Here is a 12,024-nt window from a genome sequence, read left to right as displayed (position 1 = left end):
TTAAATTATTTTGCTCTAACTGAATCTCTGAAATACCGAAAAATATTTTTTTCCCAAGCTTTTCATACTAAGGTTTTATTAATTGATCTAAACTTTGAAGAAATTCTAATATTCAAGAGTTCAAAATGTATTGAATTTTACATGCAATTTCTTTTTTAACATAATTTGTCGTTGGATAGTATTTTATGGGACATTTATTTTAAAACATTTTATTTTATAATCATAACGTCTATCAGTCAATAGCATATTGATTTGTTTTTCTTTTATAAGTTGTACATCAAAATAATAAAATTGCTCAATTAAATTTGTTTTTGTCGAGTTTGAATTTTTTGACAATTACAGAACTTTCCCTGTGTATATTTCATACACGAGAAAGTAAAAGTGAGATCTGTTAATGCAAACAAAAAATGTGTACATAAAAGATGGAAAAATATTTATTATAATTTAACATATTTTTGCATTATTTATTTAAATGTCTGAAAAACGTGATTTTGTTGACTCTACTTTGCAAAACTAATTTTCTCATGAAAAGAACTCACTTGAAATTCACAATTGAAATCTCCGAAAATATTTTTTCTCAAGGGTAAGAAAAGGAATGAAGCAAATGTTCTTTTTGCAACAGCAGAAATTTTTTTATCGTTCTATCTTACCACAAACTTAAAAGAACGAATCAATTCATGCGATGGCAAATTTAACTACGCCTGTCATATTTAATGTCTGACGCTTTGCTATTCATTCACTCAGTATACAGGAGAATCATGTGGTGGAAACAGCAGATGCATAGAAATGGCGAAATTACATAAAAGATCAGCGAAATTTTTCAGGATTAACAGCATATGAATAGTTTTATAGGGTTAAAAAGGTTAATATTTAAATAATGTTATGTAATATATACAAGAGAGTTTAGTCTATATCAAAAATATTAGTAACATAAAATAAAAATCATTATATTTAAAATATATAATGGGTTACTCAAGAAAAATAAATAAATAAATATACAAAACAAGGGAGAAAAAAGTTACAAATAACAGCAAAAAATTTCACATTATTTTTAACAGCTTATGCTTTTTTTATATCTCATACTAAAATCTTGATAGAAAAAGGAGCATTGTCATACGATTATTGGCTGTTTTAATGAATTACTTATGAAAATATTTTTCTAAATTCCAAGTAACAGACGAAAGTTTTCGAAAGAATGGACCAAGCAAATTTCAAGAGAATTTTGTAATCCTACATCAGGCAATCTATTATATGTTTTTATAGGTTAAGCTCTAACAATTGTAATTAACTCACAAATATAAGCCTTTATAAGTTGACCTGTAAAAAATAATCCATCAAAATATTTATTAGGAATTAACTAAATGTATATTTTAAATAACAGTAACTTAGAACTAGAATAATTTCACTATTGAGAGCGAGTACGAACGATTCTAATGTAAAAAAGAAAACTCCTTATAAAGAATAAAGCAAAAAATAAATTTTTCAATTATTAAAAGAATTTTTTCTATTTATGCACTATTTGCTTTTACCCGCAACTTCGTTCGCGTGGAAATTTTGATGTATATGTATAAGAACTGACGGTCTGACGGTTCAAATACTAACAAACCTAAAAACCGATGCACTTAAAACTATAAGCATATGCGAAAAATATATAATTAACATAAATACAATTTACTTACAAAAACACACAATTAACCTAAAAACAATTGATTGTAACCTGAAATAAAACAAAACAGCGAGTCCGTATTTCTTTAAAATCAAGTCAAGTCTATTTTATTTATCGATCGAGATTGAGATAGCTACAACAGTATATTACACATAATTTTTTAACTTTTAATTAAAATGAAAACACAGTTGTCAACAATCAGAACACACTGCGCGTGCGTGAATTTTCAACGCCAGTTGGGGTAACGCAATGCAGATTAGAAATTTTTAATTTCCTTTAATCTGTTTTATTTTAATTTAAAAGTACTCCACAATGAATCCGAAGGATCGATTAATTAACAATGATTAATTTTAAATGCATCAAACACCAAGAAAATAAACAAAATCCTTTCAAATAATCGGTCGAAAATATATTAAGCCTAACCTCATTAGTGTGGGAAAAAAACTGAAACCTTACTCATTTTTGGCGGGAATTGGCCTCAGATTTTCGGCGGGAAAGTTAGTTTTTAATTAATAAAAAATTAACCACTCAATTAACCGGAATAATTAGTAGCATATGCCCTATTCCAGACTATAATCTATCTCTGTGCTAAATTTCATCCAATTCCGTTCAATCGTTCTGGCGTGATTGACTAACAAACATCCATCCATCCATCCAAACTTTCACATTTATAATATTAGTACAGATACGCGATAAATTCGTATTTCGAAACAGTGGGGAAGATTTTCTTTTTATGATATGAGAATGAATTGATTCTAATATTAATTATTGATTTGCTTTTTTACTTATTATGAAATAATTATATTAATAATTCTTTGTTCTATTGTTGAAAACCCTTAAATAATTATTTTTCCATCTGATTTGCTCATATTTGTACTAGTAAATTTTTGTCGAATATGAAATACGTGAGGATTCAACATCTTGCTGGCCTCGCTTGTTGCAATGAGGAATCAGCTCTGTTGTGCAATTATGGTAGAACTTTTTTCTTATAATATCGTTATTCAAATCGGAAACGAAAAATGTATTTTGACCTTGAAAAAAAAGTCTTTTACTTGATTGTTGCAAACATTTAGAAGACGAATGAAACTAACAAAAAAATTTATAAAAATGCTAAAAAAAAAGGGGGGATTTAAAAATATAGGATTTTTTTAAATAACTTTAAAAACAAATTATTTAGATGCTACAATGAAGAACTTATTTTGCGACATTTTAGCACAATTATTTTATGAATTAATGAAAGTCTTAAATTAATTTATGTTTAATGTCTTCACCTTCACCATCAATCAAAAATAAACTTTTTTGGTCCTGAATTCATGTACATACATCTTTAAAAATTAATCCAAAAAAGCAACAAAAAAATCTCCAGATAAAATGAGAAAAAAAAAAGATTTACAAAGAATAAAACTAATTCTTAACGAAACCACAATTTACCAGAATACATTTACATAGTTTTAATTATCGTTTGCTTTCCGATAAGAAAAAATAATGTATATGTTAACAAATTTTTCAGCTGAATTACACTTTTTTTTTTGAATTGCTGAATAGAATTATTTACATAGAAGATTTTTTTAAAAATGTTTTTCTTTTATTGGACTTGATTGAATAGGATACAGAAAATTGCATTCCAACTAATAAAAGTTTTGGAATCACTAAATTACCCATTGTTTTGAAATGAAAAAGGTTGGAATTATCTGAATATCCTCCTTGTTAATAAGCAGCAGAGCTTTTATACTTTTATTAACTAGCTGCATAACAGCCGCAAAATCCAAAACACAAATGATGCAAGGATATTTTTTCTATACCTGACGTTTAGCTAATTTCTCAATTATCAAACCATAAATTACGTGTAATAAACACCGCTTTATCATGTGTAAGAAATCAGTTACTTGCTTTAAACTTAATTAAGGAATATTTCTATAATTAAAAAAATAGTTCCATCCCACGCTGCAGTATACAATAAAGATCCATAATGAATCTCGTCCGCCACTTATCGACCGAACGAACAAAAAAAACTTAGGAATATAGATAGGAAAATAGATAGGAAAAAGAATCTTCTATTAGAACATTTTTCACCGTTTCAATCTGCGTTAGCACTTCATCACAAAAAGTAATTATAGTTTTTTTTTAACACATAATCAATAAAAGAAAGAAAAAAAATCGGGAAGAATCATATTGCAAAAACAAGGTGCCCCCCTCCCCCTTCACTCCTGTATAAAGAACTTTTAAACACACACACAAGAAAAAAGTGAATAAGAACTATTTTCAATGGATTGTTAAAAACGACGTGGTAAGCAAAAGATTTATCATTTATCTATCCATGTATATATTAATTAATTAAATCACTTTTTAGCTAAGAAATTATGTGACAATTCAGCAAATCTTATTTCTTTATGACTGATTATTAAACTTGGCATGCTACTCATAATTACGGAATATTTACACTGGGTATAAAATCTTCAGATAATATCATTTTGAATTTAAATTGAGTTGACGATGTTATACATTTTGAATCTAGAATAGAATTATTCCAGACATTTTTTTAGAATAATTATTCTAGAATAATTCATCTTGAATGGAAATTAATATTTTGAGCGTTTCATTAAGAAATTCAGAAATAAGCCAGATATGGAGCGCTTAAAGTAATCTCCGTTGACTTAATGTAATTTGATTTTACAGCCGTAAAAAAGCTATCTAAAATTCGAATTTGTGTGCAAGCAAATTTATTTGAACCTTTGGGTATCAATTTATTGAATCTCTCAGCAATTCATAGATTTACATTTTCAGTAAATCCGACCCAAATGAATCGCCAATCGCAGCTACTCTTGGCGATAGGAGGAAGAAAAAAATGATGAAAATTAACAGAATTGCAATTTTTAGAGGCGAAAATTCGTAAGTATTGTCGGATTGGCAGATGTTAATAATTCATTGTATTATACATTCTTATAGTGATCAAAAAAATTCAGTGATAAAAAACTAAAAAAACATAATATAAGTTGAATGGGTCTGAATTTTCCTCATAAAATGAATCTAATGAGATATGATATAATGAGAATTTAATAAAATAAATGTAATGTGTAATGAAAATCCAAAAACTTTTGCTGTTGAATAATTTTATAGAAAAATTTTCTTAAAATCAGTCATGTCCTCAATTAGATTATGAGAAATAGATGAAGTGAACCTGATATTAAACAAATTATCGGAGAGAATGTCTTTGATAAGGCAAATTAATGGAAAAATTTTTGAAGACTGCAAACTAATGTGCAAATGTAATCTGTTATTAGCTACCTTTGGCCACCAGCTTCTTTGCACAGATTTTCACTTTTTAAACAATCAATATGGAATAATTAAGTCATAGCCATTATCTCTCTGGCGACGGTTAAACCTATTTTATCCCTTATTTTTTACATCTTGTTTCCTCTGATTTAACAGAACGTCATCCCTCTATAAAATATTTTAAATTATATTTTGCAGATTCATCAATTAGCGAAATATTGAATGAACCACAGCTGTAAAGGCATTTAATAAAGCAGTCTGTTACGTTCAAATACTGATTTGTTTATATTTCACTGTTACTATGCAAAAGAATTTTTAATAATATTTTGCATCTCTATTAATTAGCGAAAGATTGATACAACTGCGGCTGTAAAAAGCATTCTATGAAGCAAATCTGAAGCGTTTGTATAGTGATTTATTTATTTTCATTGTTGCCATTCAACAATAAGTATTAAGGGCGATTTCTTTGCCACATACGTGAGCGTTTTATTTATATAGATATTCCAGGAATCGAATAATATCTAATGATTTTTAAAAGGTAATTTAAAAGCGCTGGCATCAGTACCAAGAAATGCTTATTGTATATATACGTATCAGTGTTCGAACCCATCTACAATTCAAAGTGCATTTTTTTTCAATTCGATTCAATGAACTGTTCAAGATACTTTATCTTTTTTTTTTTTTTTTTTTCGATAACACTCTATCTCGTCCAAATGCAATGGTTCAAGGCACATTTGACAGCAAGGACAGCAATTGTCAGTGTGTGGTTGGACCACCATGGAACAGTGATCAAACCATATATTCACCATGTTCCTTTCGATTACTTCGATAAAAGAGTTGAAAAAATAATCACAAAAAATAAAAAGATGACGTTTACAATTGCTGCTATAAAGACATCACAAGTTACATTCACCAGGTTAAAGCAGGCATAAAAAAATTGGTTCAATATTCGAACTGCATAATGGCATCACGTAAGTATTTAAGTGAGCAAAAACCTAAAATACTACACACACACACACACACAAAAAAAAAAAGGAAAATAAATAAATAAATAAAAGACAAACAACCGAAGAACTTCGACCGCTCAACTTTTTCCTTCGCGCTTTGACAAGTTCGGTTGCCGAAGGCGAACACAGCTGCATCGCCAACCGCAGCAACTCTTGGCGATAAGAGGAAGAAAAAAAAATGGCGATTTCAATAATGGATAGGTAAATAAACAAGAAAGCAATAATAAAAAGAACCCGTCCCGTGTCTGTCTTGCTGCATAACACACGACCACCGCCCTGCCGAGGCACGTAATTAAAGATCACTCTAGGCGTACATTTTGTTTTCTTTTTCTTGATATTATTATTTTACTTAGCGTACGTGATAGGCATGGATTAGCGAGTCTTTGGCACTCGGATTGCACGCTTGGCGAGTTTTGATGACTTGAAGTGCCAATAATAATTTGCAATCACGCGACGAAGTATTGGTATTCAAGTATCGGCATGCTAGCTGAAAGAATTGTCATGTTTTACCCCGGCATTCGAATAAAATTCCTCATTATTAAAATTAAAAAAAGAATAAAACTCTATTCCATTTTCATCGTTTCTGTTATTATCAGAATTATTATTTTGCCATTTTTCGAAAAATTTTCAGAATATTCTGACTATTTACAAGATTAAATTTGTGGGAAACGAAGACAAAAATTAATCGTTTTTGTTTATGTCTTATTTAAGATAGAAACATTTCAACTTTATTAATTCAAATCGAAGCAAAAGATATTCGAACTTTTAGTTCATAAAACTGTAACATGGCAATATTATTATTACATGCAATTAATGTTATTATTAATCATTCAATTGAACATTGCGTTTTTATAATACTATTTTTTTTTTTTTGCCATTTCAAAATTAAGTTTTTAGAAAATTATTTAAAGAAATGATGAATACGATATAAAGTTAGAAAATTATATTAAAATTGAAAAAAAAGATTGCATGGAAAAGAAATTCTTATCCCTGAAAATCTAATTCTTGGAATTTTAAAATAATGTAAAAATGTTTGACGAAAAAAATGTCAAAATTTCAATTCATTTTTAATTACCTAAAGAACCAAGTACTAAGAAAGTAAATAAGAAATTGTACTAACTTTCTGATTTTTTTATTAACTAAGAATTTTGAAAAGCCTTTTTTTAATGAACTCCTACTATCCAAGAAGTCATTATGTGTCGATTTCGGTACCTGTAAGTTCAACAGTTTGACCTATAAGAGTTTTGAACGATCTTTATATGGCTTCATTTACAAATAATGTTCTAGTTTAAAAAGTGATCAAACTCAACGAAATGAAATCTAAAATCTTTTTTTTTATTAATTTCATCGTGGAAAAACTAAGTTATAAAAACAATATGAAGGCTTTTTAATGGTTAAAAAAGAGAAACTAAGTAAACTAAACTATTACTTTTTAATGGTTACTAAGAGAAATTTCAGTACCATTATTATTATTATTATTATTATTACTTTAAGAAACATAAAAGAAAAACTCTCTGATATTTTCTGTGTTCTGTAATACGGCTAGTAAATTGTGAATAACGACCTAAAATCCGAGCAAATATAACAAAATATTACAGAATTTTTCTTATTTCTAGTTAAATGCATCATACAGCTAAATACATTCTTAAAGGGTAAATAATTTTGGAAATTAAGGAGAATCATTCGAACTTTACATAAGCGTGGGAGTCATTTCGAATTAATCGTGAATGTACTAGCAATGTTTTGAATTAGTAATATTTGATCATTTTTATGATTATTGTACTTTCTCTATGTTCAGTTCAATACAGGGCTAAAATGCTTGCAAAAATGAAAAAAAAAATGCATTTAAAGTTGAAATGCCACTTATATCTTAAATATTATTTATTGACTTATTCCACTTTTCCCGAGATTATCTGTGCAATTATTCATTTTATTTTTGGATTATTGTTTTCAGATAAACCTATAAAGACTTTCCTGGAAAAAGAGATCTCATTCGGATCTCTTCGGAATGAAAAAGATCCGAATGCGATCTTTTTTTCCAGGAATATCTTTATAGATTTATCTGAAAACAATAGTGTTTCTCTTTTGGGGACTGAACACATAACTTCAAGACTCAGTTTAAAAATACAGCAAAAAATACAAATTATACGATATATTTTAAGATTAATGAAAGAGCTTAAAGAACAAAGCTATAAAAAATAATATAACCAAAAAATGAAAGAAAGAAATCCGAGTAGATAAATTTGAGCTGCGAAAAGAAAAATTGGTAATACTCTACCTTAACTTTTTTTGTACCCTGCCACATAAGCCATTTACGGCCTGCCGTTAAAAATGCAACTAAATGTCCTCCAATGAAGGCAATAAAATTTCTTTAACAGGAATCCAAAATTACATTTTCACTGACGCTTTGTCATTGTTATTTTTTTTATTTTGGTATCCTGAATAAAATATTTGAATAATATCTTTCAGAAGAAAACGATATTAGTGTTACCTTAATGTGTGCATGTGTATATATATATAATTTAAATGATTCGTATTTTCTATCTTAAATTAGTCCATATTACTTTAAAATTTTCTTTCATTTCTTTATCTAAATTCCATTTTTTAATTAATTATTTCTAACTAGTGCTCTGAAAAAATTGCTCAATTTGGAGTTCCCACACTCCCAGAGAAGGAATAAAAAATCCCCAACGCCTACGGCATTCTTTCATAAGTACCTAAGATTCTCTTTCCTAAATCGACAAGTATATAAAAAAATCCCTAACAGAATCTCATAGTAAAAATTACCAATGGAAAAACTTCACTCTTGTGCCACGCTGTAAATCGACGCGTATCATTGTTTCTCCCAGTGTACGAATTATACTTTCCCATAAGAAAGTAAATTGAATTAAATTGCCAAGTTGTTTTCTTTTTGGTCACATATTTGCAAAATCATGTTACACGCGCGTGCACGCACGCACACTGAAAGCTTAACAATGCATTTCCATGCTAATTTTTCCCTTGATAGTATCTTCGGATGCTTTCATGAGATGGATGGATTCATGAGATTTTCTTCGGATGCTTTCATCGGGAACTTTAAGCTTGTAGACAAAATGACTGACAAGACACAGCTTATTAATAATATCTGTAATTAGTGTCCTTAATTAATCAAACAAATTTGAACGGCAAAAATTGCTCAGATTATCATTCCAGGAGGGCTACTATATAATATATATATTTTTATAATAGTATAACACTTTGAAAAGTATATTCATTTTAAATTTTTGGTAAAACAAATTTGTCTCTCTATTTCTGCAATTGCCAACTTCTTCCTCCCCCTCCCCCTTTTTTTGTGCAGAAAGCAAAAGTTGAGAATTATTTTAAGATCGAAATCCAAAAGAATAAAGATCGAAAACTTTTTTTATATTAGATTTTCTGCAGGTAACAACTTTAAGCATACCCTGCTTTGAATAGAGCATTTAGATATAATAGAGCTGAAGGAATTATTTGATATTAATGGTTGTAAATATCGACCTAGAGTATGGTCATACGAGCTGAAAAATGTATAAAAAAGTGCATCAAAAATTTTACTGAAAAAAATAAAGGAAGAGCGGGGGGAGGGCCGAAGAAATCCACAACATCCTACAAATAAAATTGCAGTCACATAGTTATGTAAGTAATCACGAACGAGACCTTGGGTTTTCGGCCTTAATTTCCTCCGCAAAACCTTCAGTGTTTAATTGTCACAAAAATATTAAAAAGATATAAAGATACCAGTAATGGATGAACGGCCATGGTAGCTAGCAGAAACGGTGACAAAATAATAATGAAAAGCTACTTCACACCGAACAATATTATAATGTCAAAAAATAATACCTTATATTCAACAAGCTTCGAGACACTTGAAAACCTACGAACAATTCATCTGTTAACTGACATGATACATTTCAACGGAAACGTGGATTTCAATGTTTCCAGAATCGAATTTTATCATTCTTAGGATTAATTCATTTTCTTTTATATAATAATTCTACAATATTTTTAATATCTCAAGCACATTATGCATAAATTTATTTATTTTATTGTTCACTTAATTATATTTATCTTACTTCTGAATGTTCATATTTGGTGCAATTCATTTTTTTATAAAAGTGCATCTTTTTCTATTCCACACCTGTATCATGTCTACTTTAACATATTCACTGCCACAATGCAAGCCTGATATTCGAATCACTTATCTAATTAGATGACCTCTTCTTTGCTGTCTCCTAATTATAGGTAGAGAAGAGAGTCTTCTAATCAGATATATGGTTCAGAATCATTAGAAAGTAAGTGTGACCCATGGGTGATGCTCATGGTAGGGAACGTGTTATGAATAAGAATTCTGTTATGGCTTGAGCTGCAGTTCGGACAATGGAAATTTGCCTCTAAGTTCACCGACAAAGTAATAAAAATGAGTTGGAAATTTTACAAACAGGACGTATTTGCTAAACATTTATCGCCAGTTTTTGACATATATTATCCCATAAATATCAATAAGATTTCAATGAGATTCTGCATCAATGTAATGGGTCAAATCAACACCGGCATGCCTCGGTGTCAGTTGACCAAAGAAAGGTTGGGCGTTTTCAGCAGATCTGAAACCTCTAGACTGTTACATTTGATAAATTTTGGAAATGCTAATCTCGATAGAAGATGGAACTTTATAAGAGCTTCTATACTGCATGAATGAAAGATATTATCTCTTATAATTTTTCTTCCCGAAATCGGTCTATGAAGTAAGAGATTATTTTTGGTCCCCTATAATGATAATGATTGATTCGAAAGAAATTATTTCAAATGAAACTTTCATTTATAATGTTTATCGTATTAATATACTTATCAATTTCTATTTTAACCCTTTCTAGGGCCGTGGGAAGTATGCTTCCCACCAAATTTATCAATCTTTGTATGAAATTATGTAGGTTGGCGTAAGTTCTGACACATTTTTTTAGTAAGTCAGAAACTTAGATACTTCAGTTCTTTATCTCAGACAAAATGATGTGCCTTGATTTGTTACTTAATTATTAATTAACCAAATTAATTAATGAATCAAATTAAATTTATCTAATAAGCTAAATGAATCCCTTTTCTTATTATAATTTCAATCCTAAAAATATTTTAACATAATATGACTAGAAAAAAATGGCCTTTTAAAGGGTTAAATCTGTAAAATAAAATGACTTAACATTTCTAACAATATTTAGTGGTCACCCTGTAGCTGATTCTGTGAATGTTTCCATTGACAGAAGATTATTTAATGTCACTTGCACCTTTTCCAGTATACTCTCCAAACCGTCATAATAAACCGAAAATCTGATTTTTATTATTAAAAAAGTTGGAATTCAAGTTCGCAACAAGAATCTCAATTTATATGGGAGTATTCAAAAACATTTAGAAAACTAATCTGGGCCTTTTATACCTATTGATGAAATCTCTGATGGAAAAAATCTTATTGTATAATATTCCAGATAATCTTAAGGTTAAGTTCTTGGACTAATTTCTCTGTTGTGTTGGCTCTGGAAAATATTACTCCGAAGACATTATCTATTCGATTTTTTCCCTTGTTTTTTCATAAAAAAAAGGGTTAATGGTATTATCTTTAACGATAAGCTGTTTCAATTCAAATTTATTGGTTAAATAAAATTCATGTTAATTATGAGAAAGTATATAAAAAAGAACACTTCTGATTTTTTTTACCTGTGATTCACTTATTTATTTGCACTGAATTAATATCTATTCATGTATACATCAATTTAGTATCATTTTTAGGAATGTTTTTATCCTTATCTTCTGTTCTTCAATTATCATGCACAGAAGATAAGGCTAACACACTTTAAGAGTATTATTTTTGTGGACAATTTTCATTCACTCCCATAAAAATTGGTTGATCCGCGTCCAACCCACACACACACAAAAAAAAATATTATAAATTATATAAATATAAATAACGCAAAACTAAGAGTATGAAAGAGAAGAAATTGTAAACAGCCGAACCCACAGTTTTTTAGGTATATAAATTTCATATCAAAGGATACATTTCATCAACAATTGCGGCTT

This window comes from Argiope bruennichi, chromosome 10 (genome assembly GCF_947563725.1).
Source record: "Argiope bruennichi chromosome 10, qqArgBrue1.1, whole genome shotgun sequence".
NCBI lineage: Eukaryota > Metazoa > Arthropoda > Arachnida > Araneae > Araneidae > Argiope > Argiope bruennichi.
The sequence above is the reverse complement of the archived record's forward strand: the minus strand, read 5'-3'. Positions refer to the sequence as shown.